Source organism: Calidris pugnax, unplaced genomic scaffold (genome assembly GCF_001431845.1).
Source record: "Calidris pugnax isolate Ruff unplaced genomic scaffold, ASM143184v1 scaffold27, whole genome shotgun sequence".
NCBI classification, from domain to species: Eukaryota; Metazoa; Chordata; class Aves; order Charadriiformes; family Scolopacidae; genus Calidris; species Calidris pugnax.
This window is the reverse complement of record NW_015090893.1, coordinates 548,533-564,092: the sequence shown is the minus strand read 5'-3', so window position 1 is coordinate 564,092 and position 15,560 is coordinate 548,533. Positions and strand designations below refer to the sequence as shown.

Sequence of the window (15,560 nt, the reverse complement as noted above, 5' to 3'; positions counted from 1 at the left end):
TTGGTTTTGGCTTTTTCTTACATTACTTAAAGATATTAGGTTTTCCTAGAGGAGGACAAGACTCAAAAGCCTTGCACTTGCTGTGTACAGAAGGAATTTTGTCATTCACAGACTGGAGCAATTCTTGATGATTATTTTATTTTATGGATGGCACTTGATTTGATCATGGATTTCTCTTTCTTACCAATAATATAATTTGACATGAAGACAAGTAATGTCATCCTGCAGACAATCAGTGACCTTTCTTGGACCTAAATTCCACTGATTTAAACTTGCCCTGGGGAAACTGGTGTCACTGCCAGAACATCAGCTGAATGAGATTGCACTCGTTTGAAACGGTAACTTAAAAAGTCAGTGTGTGTATGTTTGTTTAATGCTTATAAACCTGGGGTTTCCCAGACCTGCTATGGAGTCAGCAACTGTTACACTCCTGTGTCCTTGCCATTGTCTGGATCTGATGTTTTAAACAATCTTCTTCTTTTTTAATTTCCCTATAGTGGCATAAGTCTCTATATACTGTTACACTCCTGTGTCCTTGCCATTGTCTAAATCTGATGTTTTAAACAATCTTCTTTTTTGATTTCCCTATAGTGACATAAGTCTCTATATGATCAATTTAAGCCTACATGAAATCTGCTGCTGCTCTTAAGTTGGCTTTTATGGAAGGTTCAGGAGCATCCTGTGGGTCCCGGTGGTGGCAGTGCGTGTAACCAACAGGCTGTGCTTTGTAGGGATGGGTAGAAGTGCCTTCCCAGCTCTTACCATAGGTAGCACCTAGAAGCATGTGTGCAACTGGATCGGGTAGGTGCAGGTAATGGTAGATGTCTTAGATCTGCTCAGATGTCAGGTCAGAAACCTGCCTGTGGTTTCAGGTCTCCTGAAGCAGTACCTTCCCATTGCAGGAAACCCACAGTTTTGACTTAATTGAATTTTTCCTTTTTTTTTTTTTTAATTGATTTCATAAATTTCACTTTAAAAGTGATTGATTGACATTTCCCATCATTAGTAGTAAGTACACATAGTTCTCTGAGATGCCGTTAGGAATTTCTATTAACCAAATGTGCATCTTTCCAGACGAAGCCAGCCTGCTTTGCTCTAATTATGGATCCGTCCTGCCGGCAAGAAACGTGTCTGTGATGGAAAGAGCAGGTTTTAGGAGGCACGGCCTCAGCCTTGCTTGGTTCATCCCTACACTCTGTATCCCCCTGATCATCCTGTGACAAAATGCTCTTCCAGGGCAGCGTGAGGGTTACCGAACAGGTATTAGTGAGAAAAGTGGAATTGAGAGATAGAAGGAAAGACAAATTTTAAAGCTTTCTCTTCCTTCCTTGGCTCTTGCAGCTTGTGCTGTGTCGGGCACAAAGAGGGATGGGGCTCTGCAAAACCTGGGGGTCCCATCCTGTGTGTGCAGGACTGTGCCCTCAGGAGAGATGGGATGGACCCCCAGTGCCTACGGGCAAGTGGGTGCAAACATGGGCAAGGCTGCTTTGAAACTGGGCCTCCGAGTGGAGATGCACCCTCTCTTCAGAGAACCTCCTCCACCAGGGTTTTGTATTACTTCCCCTGCTTGGTGAATGCACTTAGATGTCCTGTATATACATAATTAACCTCTCCGCTGCGCCGGCAGACACTTTTATTGAACTGCCCATCATGACTCCTAAGTATTTTCCTCGGAGGATTGCGCAGGTTCAGAGGCCAGAGAGCTGGAGGAAACGTGCATGGGGCTGAGTAACTCTTGGCAGTTATAGATGCTCCTTCCCCTGATTTACAGCCCGGTCGAGGAGCAAGAATGTGCATTTGGGTCAAGAGGTGTCTCTGTGGTGAGGACGCCTCGCCATAAATCCAGGATGCTGAACATGGGGATGCTTACGATGGATCTGTCCTGGTGGTGCAAGGAGAATGGCTGAGCCCAGCTCACCAGCAGCCAGAGCACTCGGATTTGCCATCCTGAGATGAGGAGATATTTCCCACAGCACTGCTGGACCTGGCAGCTGCCATACCTGCTTTGGTGGGGGAGTTGGACGAGATGACCTCCACCTTTTCAACCCCGTATCATTCTGTGAGTCTGTACCCACCTCCCTGTTGCACTTTCTGACCCACCTGTGAAAGGGGGAGTGCTACAAGCTGCCACATTAACCTAGCTCCTGCTTTACCTTCTTCCACCCAGGATTTTCCAAGTGGAGTGAGTCTGAGCTCTGGCTTGGAGCTGGGCTTGTGCAAAACCACAGAGAAGTGATATGCCACCCGAAAAACGCGTAGGTGCTGTGTGAACAGGGGGGTATCCGAGATGCTGGGTCCTCAGTGGGGAATGCTTCAGGATGTTTACTGGGGCTGCTGAGCCACCCATCTCCTGAAAGACCAAGCCTTCCACCCTGGTCCCTGCTCCGAAATTTAGGAAATGTGGGGCAGGAGTTGTTCTGTATAACGTGGAGTGTGACTCTCCCAGCGCCAGCGTTGGAGGGAAGTGTTCATCCAAGCCTTGGAAATAACTGCAGAGCTCAGCGGGTGTCCCTCGCGCCTGGTGGGGGTGGTGTGAGATCCCATGGTGGGGTGCTGGGGAACCCCCTCCCTCTGTCTGCCGAGGGGGGAGGGATGCAGAAATGGTCGATTTGGAGGGTTTTTCCTTCCTAAAAACCTAGGTGTGTACACCTCTGGGAAACCTTTTCCTTGAGCAGCAGCTTTCCCTGCGCCGGGATTTTTAGGAGGAGGGGGCTTGCTTTCCTTGCAGAGGGAAGCCATCCCGCTCGTAGGGAGAGCTCCTATCTCCATGGTTTGAGCCTGGGGGAGGGTGCTGAGCTTGCAGAGAGGTGATAATTAGAGCGGAGAGTCATCCCCATCTCACTGGGAAGGCTGGGTCTCGCTGTGCCCTGTGCCAAGCTGGCATTCCTGGCCCGTCACAGGGGTGTTTCCTGTGGTTTGGCGTTTATTATTATTATTATTATTTGCAGCACATCCCCGGCGCATTCAGTCACCTTACCCAGAGAGCTTCTAATTGCAGCCTCCTTCGAGGAAGGGGGGGTGGGAGGTATTTTAACATAAGCTTAGCTAACGGCAGCTTAGCACAGCATCACTCGAAGGGCTTAATTTGCGCCCCCGTCTTTGCAAACAGAGAAACCTTTTCAGTCTTGGAGGCATCTCTCCCCACACTGTGGTGTTACCCCAGCTTATTGTTGCCGTAAAAAGCTGAGTGAAGTTTGGATTTGCCGGTGCCCACTGAGCCAGATTTGTGAAGCATAAATGAGAAAACCTGCCCTGGCCTCCCGTTCCCATAAAAAAAAATAAAAAAGAAACCAAACCCAAGGCTGCTCAGGTGGCTTAGCGTGGCCGGCTAATGGGGAGGAGGCGGAGGCGGCCACTGCACCTGCTGATGCTTTGGCTGGGGCTGGTGGCACAGAGGCTGCCGTGGGTCCCCCCCCCAGCCCCAAGCTGTTAGTGGCAGGAATGCCTGGCGCGGAGGAGAGCGCTCCTGCCACGACAACAAAGAGCCCTTTGATCCTTTCCATTTGGAGAACTTAAAACGGAGAGAGCCAAACTACAATAAGACCAAGTTGGGTCATAAAAAAAAAAAAAAAAGGGAAAAAAAAAGAAAAAAGGAGAGAGAGAGAGAGCAGGAGCACCAAAGCGCTCCAGAGTGTAATTGTAGAAGCAGCAAATGCTTTGGCACGTAATTCCGCTTTAGTGTCAGTTCAGCATGTTTCAGGTTTAATACTGGAGAGCCCGGCGCCAAATGCTCTGCACAAACAACCCAGCGCTGCTCCTTGGTGAGCCCCGGGCACTCGGAGAGCCCCTGGCTCCGGCGTGGATCCCTCAGCCCTACCTCCCTGCCGGGGGGTGCCAACACTCCCGAGCTCCACGTGTCCCTTGGGTGGCCGCTGCCGCTCCAACCCTGCTTGGAGAAGGGTCAGGGATGGCTTGGGTACCACCACTTTGTCACTGGGCAGATGCTTGCCATCTCTGGGGCTGGTGCCCCCAGCCATGAGCTACTGGAGACGCCCCACCAGAGCCAGTGCTTCCTGCTGTCTGGGCTTTCCTGGCCCCCCCCGTGCTTTCCCTTCACCTGGGTGCAGATGCCCGAGGGGCTTCTGTGGAAGGTGGTGTTTAGATCAGGCGTTTTATAAGGTGTTTTATCAGATCAGACATTTTATATGATGCTTATCAGAAGTCTGGTTAGCAGCTACTGCATCTTCCCACAGCTATTAGGGGGGTGTTTAAACAAATAAAAAAAAAAAACGCTCTGAATTATTTCTGGGCAAAGAACTGAGTTGTTGAGTTGTCCCCTCTCTGGTGGCACAGCCTGGTCACGTCAGCTCCCAGGAGCAAAACTAGTGGTCCGGCCATCCGTGGCCCTTCAGAAGTATAAGGGGGTGCTGACTCGACGGGCCTTTCGCAGGAGCAGCTGGTCCCCCAAACACGTGTGGGACACCCCGGGGCCACAAAGCCCTGTTGTTCCTTCCTCCTCAGGGAAGGACTCCTCATGCCCTTCCCTCCCATGGGCGACAGTTCCCCACAAAACTCTCCAGTGTGGGTCCCTTCCATGGGGTCACAAGTTCTGCCAGCAAACCTGCTCCAGTATGGGCTTTCCATGAGCTCACAGCTTCCTTTGGGCATCCATCTGCTCCGGCATGGGGCCCTCCATGGGCTGAAGGTGGATATTTGCTCCACCATGGGCCTCCATGGTCTGCGGGTGGATGGCTGCTCCACCAGGGACCTCCATGGGCTGCGGGTGGATGGCTGCTCCACTGGGGACATCCATGGTCTGCGGGTGGATGGCTGCTCCACCATGAACCTCCATGGTCTGCGGGTGGATGGCTGCTCCACCGGGGACCTCCGTGATATGCAGGTGGATGGCTGCTCCACCGGGGACCTCCATGGGCTGCGGGTGGATGGCTGCTCCACTGGGGACCTCCATGGTCTGCGGGTGGATGGCTGCTCCACCGGGGACCTCCGTGATATGCAGGTGGATGGCTGCTCCATCGTGGACATCCATGGTCTGCAGGTAGATGGCTGCTCCACTGGGGACCGACATGGTCTGCGGGTGGATGGCTGCTCCACCGTGGACCTCCATGGGCTGTGGGTGGATGGCTGCTCCATCGTGGACATCTATGGGCTGCAGGGGAATCTGTGCTCTGTTGCCTGGAGCACCTCCTGCTCCTCCTTCTTCGCTGACCGCCGTTTCTCTCACTCCCCCCTCCTGGTTGTTGTTGTGGAGTTGTTGGTTTTTTTCTTCCCCTTCTTAAACATGTTATCCCAGAGGCTCTGCCACCATCGCTGATGGGCTTGGCCTTGGCCAGTGTTGGAGCCGGTGGCATTGTCTCTATTAGATGCAGGGGGAAGCTTCTAGCAGCTTCTCACAGAAGCCACCCCTGCAGCCCTACAGCTACCAAAACCTTGCCACACAAACCCAATACACCCTGTTTACTGAAATCTCCGACCGGTGAGCAGCTCCATGGGGCTGACGGGGATGTGGGGCTGGCTGTGGGTCCTCCCCCATCATGTGGCCGCGCCATCGCAGCGGGCCAGGCGGGTCCTGCCCAGCTCCCAGGCTTTCCAGGACTCTTCTTTATTTTCAAGAAATCAGTTCAAAAGGGAAACCTCCCCGTTTCGAAGGGCGAGCGCTCTGCAAGGTGCATCCTGACAGCTGAGTATGTGTGAAATGTGGCTTGGCAGCATCTCCCGGCTGACGGCGGAGGGTGCAGCCCCGTGTCGGCAGCAAGTGTTTGCCCCGAGAGCTCCTTTTCCCTTCCTGAACATCTCCCTTTTCCCTTCCACCCTCCCCTCTTCGGAAGGACGAGGGGATGGATGACAGACCCAGTGAGAACTTTGCCACCATTTAAATAGGGACATGATTTAGACCTTAAGCGGTGGACACCTGGTGAAAACAAGATGACACATAAAAATTATTGAAAACCCTTATAAATCGCTTTTTTCCCCCCTAATAGATTACCATGGGTCCAGCTGTCTGTGGTATAGGAGGTAACGTGTGTGAGTGATTTATTCTATTGGGGATTATAACAGATGCTGTAAAATCACCTTGTAACTATTTGAAAATCATTTGTCTGTCTCTGACGTGTCTGAGCACGCACAGGAATGCTCTGTTTGGGGAAGTGAGGTCCTTATCCTGATTTATCTCCAGGTACTTGTAAGTGTTACTGTAATTTCATGTTATCAAATCGTTTAGCTCTTCCTCTTCCAGAACGAAGTTATTTTATCTCATGCACCTTGTTTACTTCAAATTAGCCCTGAGGTTGGCCTGAAGTTGCACCTTGTTATTCCTCCACCTCCTGTCTCCGTCTTAGGCTCTGTTGGCAAATTTGAAGGTATAAGTAAACACTTTTTTGTTATTAATAGAATAACTTCCCCCTCCTACACACACGTTTTCTTTTCATCCAGTCTTCGTTTTCCATGAGAAACTGACATTGCAGCACAAGCGGAAACCTCCCAAATTGCATGAAAACGCCTTAATTCTCCTAGCAACAAGGTCAGGGCTCAAATCCAGGCCCTTTCCACGAGCGTGGGGGAAACGGCCCTTCCAATTACCTGCTCCCCCTGCGGTACGGATCCGGTCGGTTCCTCAGCACCTGGGTTTGGGTGGATTTGAAACTCAGCCATGGTATTGTTTAAAAATTCTCCATTCACTGGGGAAGGGTTTGTAGCGGGCTGAGCCCTGAGCAACCTGGGGCTGGTTTTATGGCTTCCCATTGAAACCTGGTGGAACCCCGTGGTGTCGACTGATTTCCCCCTTCCCCACTCATGTGGCTTTGATCAAACCCAGGGCTCAAGGAACAACCTTCCCCCCGCCCCCCTCCTGCCCCCCCCAGGAACTGGAACCACTGAGCTTTGCCCAGTTCTGCCGTTCATTAAAGCATTTGTGAGCTTCCAACTGTAGATGATAAAATTAGGACCTTTGTGCCTAACCCCATATGGAGATTGGTGGTTCCTATGGCAGAGCTGGCTTTGCCCCAGTATAGGGGACACATACAGGGAGCACAGACCCTGGATTAGCATTTTTGATGCAGAAGTTGCTGTGGTCCCTCCACCCTCTTAATAGGACCTACCCGTGGTAACGAAACTCTTTAGGGCAGGATGGGGCATTAATGATTTTAGGGTAAACATCACAAATTGTTGCACTGATTGAAGTGGAGCTCTGAAGGTCTGCTCTCCCAGCCAGGGAGGGATGGCTGGTCCTGGAGGCTGCTGGTGGTGAAGCTTTTCCCTTTGCTGGGGTTGTTGTGCCTGGTGGTTCCCATCTTGCAGCTCTGTTTGTAGCTCGTACACGGTTATTTGGGGGTCAGAGGTGTGGGGCAGCCTCAGCCAGCTCGGCATGGGGGCTTCCCTCCTGTTCTACAATCCCTGCCCTTCCCACAGACTGCACCAAACTCTGCTGTGATTGTGCAGGACTTCGTAGGAGGGTTTCCAGGAAGGACTTCTAGGAAGACAGGCTGACCTGGCCTTGGGGAAGGAGTGGAAAACGTGTGGGGCTGGGCTCCTCGCCCCAGCCGTGGTGCCCAGAGGAGCCCTGGAGCAGAGCTGCAGGGGCAGTGCTGGTCACGCTGCTGTGGCTTCCAGGGACACATCCCTGTGTCCCTCCCAGGGATGGGATGGGTGAAATGGCTGAGAGGGTCTGATACCTCTTAGTTTGTGCAGAGAGAGTTTAACAGCAGGCACAGCAGCAAGCATAGGCCTGCAGCGCTGAAAAACTCATTATTTGACTTCAGTGGGGAGTTGGATTGGGCTAATGATGGAAATCCTTCTTTTGGCTTTGCTGAGCATTAGCTGAAGTCCTCTATGATGCTCCACATTGTGCTTATCCCTGTCCAGAATCCATAAAGCACTCAGAGCTGAGACAACATTCAGCGCTGAACTGAGCCTGTATCTACTCCCAAATATCTTTTGAGGCAGAAAGCACAGTGCTGGTGCACACAGTGATGCATGTTGTTCCAGGTGCAGCACCACTAACTCAGCAGTTAAAGGATAAACCATATTTTCTGGCAGAAACTTATAGGCAAGAAGAATTTTCTCTGCGCTGAACCACTTGGAGATGCTGTTGTGTGATGCTGCAACTCCCCCCGTGTTGTGTTTAAGTTATAGTCCTGAATCCAGCCTGAGATTCACGTGTTGTCACGTTCAAAGTCCAGCCACCCCTGCAGCCCCACAGCTACCAAAAAACCTTGCCACACAAACCCAATATGCCCTGTTTACTGAAATCTCACACAGGTGAGCAGCTGGGGAACTAACAGCCCCTGGCAGTGATGGGGAGGTGGGTTTGCACTAGGCTGTGTTGTGAAAGGAGTCCCATCCCTTCCTCCTCAGGGAAGGACTCCTCATGCCCTTCCCTCCCATGGGCGACAGTTCCCCACAAAACTCTCCAGTGTGGGTCCCTTCCATGGGGTCACAAGTCCTGCCAGCAAACCTGCTCCAGTATGGGCTTTCCATGAGCTCACAGCTTCCTTTGGGCATCCATCTGCTCCGGCATGGGGCCCTCCATGGGCTGAAGGTGGATATTTGCTCCACCATGGACGTCCATGGTCTTTGGGTGGATGGCTGCTCCACCGGGGACATCCATGGGCTGCGGGTGGATGGCTGCTCCATCATGGACCTCCAAGGGCTGTGGGTGGATGGCTGCTCCACCGTGGACATCTATGGGCTGTGGGTGGATGGCTGCTCCACCATGGACATCCATGGGCTTCAGGGGAATCTCTGCTCTGTTGCCTGGAGCACCTCCTGCTCCTCCTTCTTTGCTGACCGCTGTTTCTCTCACTCCCCCCTCCTGGTTGTTGTTGTGGAGTTGTTGGTTTTTTTCTTCCCCTTCTTAACCAAGTTATCCCAGAGGCTCTGCCACCATCGCTGATGGGCTTGGCCTTGGCCAGTGATGGAGCCGGTGACATTGGCTCTATTAGATGCAGGGGGAAGCTTCTAGCAGCTTCTCACAGAAGCCACCCCTGCAGCCCCACAGCTACCAAAAAACCTTGCCACACAAACCCAACATGCCCTGTTTTCTGAAATCTTGCACCGTTGAGCAGCTGGGGAGTGTTGTGTTTAAGTTATAGTCCTGAATCCAGCCTGAGATTCACGTGTTGTCACGTTCAAAGTCCAGCCACCCCTGCAGCCCCACAGCTACCAAAAAACCTTGCCACACAAACCCAATATGCCCTGTTTACTGAAATCTCACACAGGTGAGCAGCTGGGGAACTAACAGCCCCTGGCAGTGATGGGGAGGTGGGTTTGCACTAGGCTGTGTTGTGAAAGGAGTCCCATCAGGGTGGGCTTTTTGCTACAGGGTGGTTGGGGAAGGAGCACTCATGCTCAGGAGCTTCTGACCTCCAGTTCTGTGATGATGCTCCACATTGTGCTTATCCCTGTCCAGAATCCATAAAGCACTCAGAGCTGAGACAACATTCAGCGCTGAACTGAGCCTGTATCTACTCCCAAATATCTTTTGAGGCAGAAACCACAGTGCTGGTGCACACAGTGATGCATGTTGTTCCAGGTGCAGCACCACTAACTCAGCAGTTAAAGGATAAACCATATTTTCTGGCAGAAACTTATAGGCAAGAAGAATTTCCTCTGCTCCGAACCACTTGGAGATGCTGTTGTGTGATGCTGCAACTCCCCCCGTGTTGTGTTTAAGTTATAGTCCTGAATCCAGCCTGAGATCCATGTGTTGCCGCGTTCAAAGTCCAGCTCTGGGTCTGTTAGTCTGGCTCTCCAAGCTGAGATGGACCCTGTGGGGTGGGTTGACCCTGGCTGCGTGTTGTCACGTTCAAAGTCCAGCCACCCCTGCAGCCCCACAGCTACCAAAAAACCTTGCCACACAAACCCAATATGCCCTGTTTACTGAAATCTCACACAGGTGAGCAGCTGGGGAACTAACAGCCCCTGGCAGTGATGGGGAGGTGGGTTTGCACTAGGCTGTGTTGTGAAAGGAGTCCCATCAGGGTGGGCTTTTTGCTACAGGGTGGTTGGGGAAGGAGCACTCATGCTCAGGAGCTTCTGACCTCCAGTTCTGTGTCTAATCCTGGTTCCCTCTGCAAGGAAGAATGTTGTTCAGGGACATGGTTTCTGAACAAAAGGCTCCTGGGTCGAGATAAGGGCAAGGAGATCACTCAGCAATTCCTGTCACGGGCCAAACGGACTTGACTTGGGAAAAATTAATTTTATTTATTACCCATCCAATCCGGGGTAGGGTGATGAGAAATAAAAAGTAAATCTTAAGGCCCCTTTACCCCACCCTCCTCCTTCTTCCCAGCTCAGCTTCACTCCTGATTTCTCTCCCTCCTCTCCCTGAGCAGCACAGGGGAACAGGGAATGGGGCTGTGGTCTTCACACCTTATCTCTGTTGCTTCTTCCTCCTCAGGGAAGGACTCCTCATGCCCTTCCCTCCCATGGGCGACAGTTCCCCACAAAACTCTCCAGTGTGGGTCCCTTCCATGGGGTCACAAGTCCTGCCAGCAAACCTGCTCCAGTATGGGCTTTCCATGAGCTCACAGCTTCCTTTGGGCATCCATCTGCTCCGGCATGGGGCCCTCCATGGGCTGAAGGTGGATATTTGCTCCACCATGGACGTCCATGGTCTTTGGGTGGATGGCTGCTCCACCGGGGACATCCATGGGCTGCGGGTGGATGGCTGCTCCATCATGGACCTCCAAGGGCTGTGGGTGGATGGCTGCTCCACCGTGGACATCTATGGGCTGTGGGTGGATGGCTGCTCCACCATGGACATCCATGGGCTTCAGGGGAATCTCTGCTCTGTTGCCTGGAGCACCTCCTGCTCCTCCTTCTTTGCTGACCGCTGTTTCTCTCACTCCCCCCTCCTGGTTGTTGTTGTGGAGTTGTTGGTTTTTTTCTTCCCCTTCTTAACCAAGTTATCCCAGAGGCTCTGCCACCATCGCTGATGGGCTTGGCCTTGGCCAGTGATGGAGCCGGTGACATTGGCTCTATTAGATGCAGGGGGAAGCTTCTAGCAGCTTCTCACAGAAGCCACCCCTGCAGCCCCACAGCTACCAAAAAACCTTGCCACACAAACCCAACATGCCCTGTTTTCTGAAATCTTGCACCGTTGAGCAGCTGGGGAACTAGCAGCCCCTGGCAGTGATGGGGAGGTGGGTTTGCACTAGGCTGTGTTGGGAAAGGAGTCCCAGCAGTGTGGGCTTGTTGCTGCAGGGTGGTTGGCAAAGCAGCACTCATGCTCAGGAGCTTCTGACCTTCAGTTCTGTGTCTAATACTGGCTCCCTCTGCAAGGAAGAATGTCATTCAGGGACATGGTTTCCAAAGCCAGGTACTTGAGCTCTGGGTGGCTGCTTTGAGGCTGGGATTGAAAAGTGGGGAAAGGGAAAGGACCAGGTCCCCTCTGCCACCTGAGATTTCACTGAATTTTTAAAGTTGGAAGGGACCATAGAGATCATCTAGTCCAACTCCTCTGCTGAAGCAGGATTGCCTAGAGCTTGTCAGAGCATGTTACTCAGGAGCATCCAGGAGGGTCTTGAAAATCTCCAGAGAAGGGGACTCCACACCCTCCCTGGGCAGCCTGTCCCAGGGCTCTGCCACCCTCACCGTGAAGAAGTTTCTCCTCATATTTGAGTGGAACCTCTTATGTTCCAACTGGTGCCCGTTGCCCCTCATCCTCTCACTGGGAACCACTGAAAAGAGTCTGGCTCCCTCTTCCTTCAACCCACCCTTGAGATACTCACAAGCATTGATAAGGTCTCCCCTCAGCCTTCTCTTCTCCAGACTAAAGAGTCCCAGCTCTCTCAGCCTTTCTTCATAAGGGAGATGCTCCAATCCTTGAATCATCTTTGTTGCCCTTCGCTGGACTCTCTCCAGCAGTTCCCTGTCCCTCTTGAACTGGGGAGCCCAGAACTGGATGCAGGATTCCAGTTGTGGCCTCCCCAGTGCAGAGCAGAGGGGGAGAATGACTTCCCTTGACCTGCTGGCCACACTCTTCCCTACGCAGCCCAGGATTCTGTTGGCCTTCCTGGCCACAAGAGCACATTGCTTGCTCATTGTCATTTTGCTGTCCACCAGGACCCCTAGATCTTTCTCTTCAGAAGTTGTCTCCAGCAGGTCCACCCCTAACCACCCCTAAGATGAAACCCTCTTCCAAACAAAACCCAAGCCCGAGAGAGCAGAGGGCATGTGGAGCTGGGGTGGGTCTGGTGGCTGAGGACACTGCTGTCCCATAGTCCTCCAGCTGCAACCTCATCGGGGTGCTGGTGGGATGCCCGCCCACCCAGGGAGCTGCTCTGGTGTGGGAATGGCCCTTTGTGCTGCTGGAGTTGCCCAGGGATGTGAGTTGGAGCCAAGGCTGGGGTGTGTGATGGGGGTCTGGAACAACCGGTTGGATTCAGGGACTGGAGTGGGGTCAGGGACCCCTCCGTCCCATCCCCAGAGCCCCCCGTGTGGCTAATTTTCCAGGTGTTGGGATGCTGCGGGGGAGATGCAAAGCCCTGGGAAGACTTACACAAAGGCTTGTAATGATTTTAGTGGGATTGGGGTAGGTATGGATGCGAGCCCATAAAGTATTTTGGAAAACATATCAAAAGGGAGCGCAGAAGTGGTAACGCTGTTGTTGGGCTGAAGGTGGATATTTGCTCCACCATGGACGTCCATGGTCTTTGGGTGGATGGCTGCTCCACCGGGGACATCCATGGGCTGCGGGTGGATGGCTGCTCCATCATGGACCTCCAAGGGCTGTGGGTGGATGGCTGCTCCACCGTGGACATCTATGGGCTGTGGGTGGATGGCTGCTCCACCATGGACATCCATGGGCTTCAGGGGAATCTCTGCTCTGTTGCCTGGAGCACCTCCTGCTCCTCCTTCTTTGCTGACCGCTGTTTCTCTCACTCCCCCCTCCTGGTTGTTGTTGTGGAGTTGTTGGTTTTTTTCTTCCCCTTCTTAACCAAGTTATCCCAGAGGCTCTGCCACCATCGCTGATGGGCTTGGCCTTGGCCAGTGATGGAGCCGGTGACATTGGCTCTATTAGATGCAGGGGGAAGCTTCTAGCAGCTTCTCACAGAAGCCACCCCTGCAGCCCCACAGCTACCAAAAAACCTTGCCACACAAACCCAACATGCCCTGTTTTCTGAAATCTTGCACCGTTGAGCAGCTGGGGAACTAGCAGCCCCTGGCAGTGATGGGGAGGTGGGTTTGCACTAGGCTGTGTTGGGAAAGGAGTCCCAGCAGTGTGGGCTTGTTGCTGCAGGGTGGTTGGCAAAGCAGCACTCATGCTCAGGAGCTTCTGACCTTCAGTTCTGTGTCTAATACTGGCTCCCTCTGCAAGGAAGAATGTCATTCAGGGACATGGTTTCCAAAGCCAGGTACTTGAGCTCTGGGTGGCTGCTTTGAGGCTGGGATTGAAAAGTGGGGAAAGGGAAAGGACCAGGTCCCCTCTGCCACCTGAGATTTCACTGAATTTTTAAAGTTGGAAGGGACCATAGAGATCATCTAGTCCAACTCCTCTGCTGAAGCAGGATTGCCTAGAGCTTGTCAGAGCATGTTACTCAGGAGCATCCAGGAGGGTCTTGAAAATCTCCAGAGAAGGGGACTCCACACCCTCCCTGGGCAGCCTGTCCCAGGGCTCTGCCACCCTCACCGTGAAGAAGTTTCTCCTCATATTTGAGTGGAACCTCTTATGTTCCAACTGGTGCCCGTTGCCCCTCATCCTCTCACTGGGAACCACTGAAAAGAGTCTGGCTCCCTCTTCCTTCAACCCACCCTTGAGATACTCACAAGCATTGATAAGGTCTCCCCTCAGCCTTCTCTTCTCCAGACTAAAGAGTCCCAGCTCTCTCAGCCTTTCTTCATAAGGGAGATGCTCCAATCCTTGAATCATCTTTGTTGCCCTTCGCTGGACTCTCTCCAGCAGTTCCCTGTCCCTCTTGAACTGGGGAGCCCAGAACTGGATGCAGGATTCCAGTTGTGGCCTCCCCAGTGCAGAGCAGAGGGGGAGAATGACTTCCCTTGACCTGCTGGCCACACTCTTCCCTACGCAGCCCAGGATTCTGTTGGCCTTCCTGGCCACAAGAGCACATTGCTTGCTCATTGTCATTTTGCTGTCCACCAGGACCCCTAGATCTTTCTCTTCAGAAGTTGTCTCCAGCAGGTCCACCCCTAACCACCCCTAAGATGAAACCCTCTTCCAAACAAAACCCAAGCCCGAGAGAGCAGAGGGCATGTGGAGCTGGGGTGGGTCTGGTGGCTGAGGACACTGCTGTCCCATAGTCCTCCAGCTGCAACCTCATCGGGGTGCTGGTGGGATGCCCGCCCACCCAGGGAGCTGCTCTGGTGTGGGAATGGCCCTTTGTGCTGCTGGAGTTGCCCAGGGATGTGAGTTGGAGCCAAGGCTGGGGTGTGTGATGGGGGTCTGGAACAACCGGTTGGATTCAGGGACTGGAGTGGGGTCAGGGACCCCTCCGTCCCATCCCCAGAGCCCCCTGTGTGGCTAATTTTCCAGGTGTTGGGATGCTGCGGGGGAGATGCAAAGCCCTGGGAAGACTTACACAAAGGCTTGTAATGATTTTAGTGGGATTGGGGTAGGTATGGATGCGAGCCCATAAAGTATTTTGGAAAACATATCAAAAGGGAGCGCAGAAGTGGTAACGCTGTTGTTTGGCCCACATGAAATTCTGATTTTTTTTTTCTTTTTTTTCTGATTAAGTATGATATTTCCCTGGCGGGATTTCAGTTCATCCTCCTTTCCTAATGGAAAAAGCAAAGCTGAATGTCTTACTTTGCTGGCAATTGAAGGATCTGGACTGGATGAACTTAACCGTTGTCTTTAAAAAAATCTTTCTCTCCTTGGATAGGAGTGTTTAAAAAATGAAATGATGACCTCATGCTTTCATGTTGTTTTTTTTAAATTCATTTCTATTTCAGCTGATGTTTGTTACGGCTCCTATTAACAATATTTGAACCGAACCCAAGATCCAGATGTGATGATTTTATTTATGCCAAATTGGGTTTTAGTCACTAAGCTTGCATTTGCAGCCCCACAGCTACCAAAAAACCTTGCCACACAAACCCAACATGCCCTGTTTTCTGAAATCTTGCACCGTTGAGCAGCTGGGGAACTAGCAGCCCCTGGCAGTGATGGGGAGGTGGGTTTGCACTAGGCTGTGTTGGGAAAGGAGTCCCAGCAGTGTGGGCTTGTTGCTGCAGGGTGGTTGGCAAAGCAGCACTCATGCTCAGGAGCTTCTGACCTTCAGTTCTGTGTCTAATACTGGCTCCCTCTGCAAGGAAGAATGTCATTCAGGGACATGGTTTCCAAAGCCAGGTACTTGAGCTCTGGGTGGCTGCTTTGAGGCTGGGATTGAAAAGTGGGGAAAGGGAAAGGACCAGGTCCCCTCTGCCACCTGAGATTTCACTGAATTTTTAAAGTTGGAAGGGACCATAGAGATCATCTAGTCCAACTCCTCTGCTGAAGCAGGATTGCCTAGAGCTTGTCAGAGCATGTTACTCAGGAGCATCCAGGAGGGTCTTGAAAATCTCCAAAGGGGACTCCACACCCTCCCTGGGCAGCCTCTTCCAGGGCTCTGCCACCCTCACCGTGAAGAAGTTTCTCCTCA

At 52.4% G+C, this 15,560-nt stretch overlaps 1 protein-coding gene across 1 annotated transcript in view; it reads left to right on the top strand.

Moving 5' to 3' along the window:
- The window catches only part of FGF18 (fibroblast growth factor 18), an 86,644-nt gene that overhangs the window by 69,430 nt on the left and 1,654 nt on the right, over positions 1-15,560 (top strand). The gene's annotated exons all lie outside the window — the stretch shown is intronic.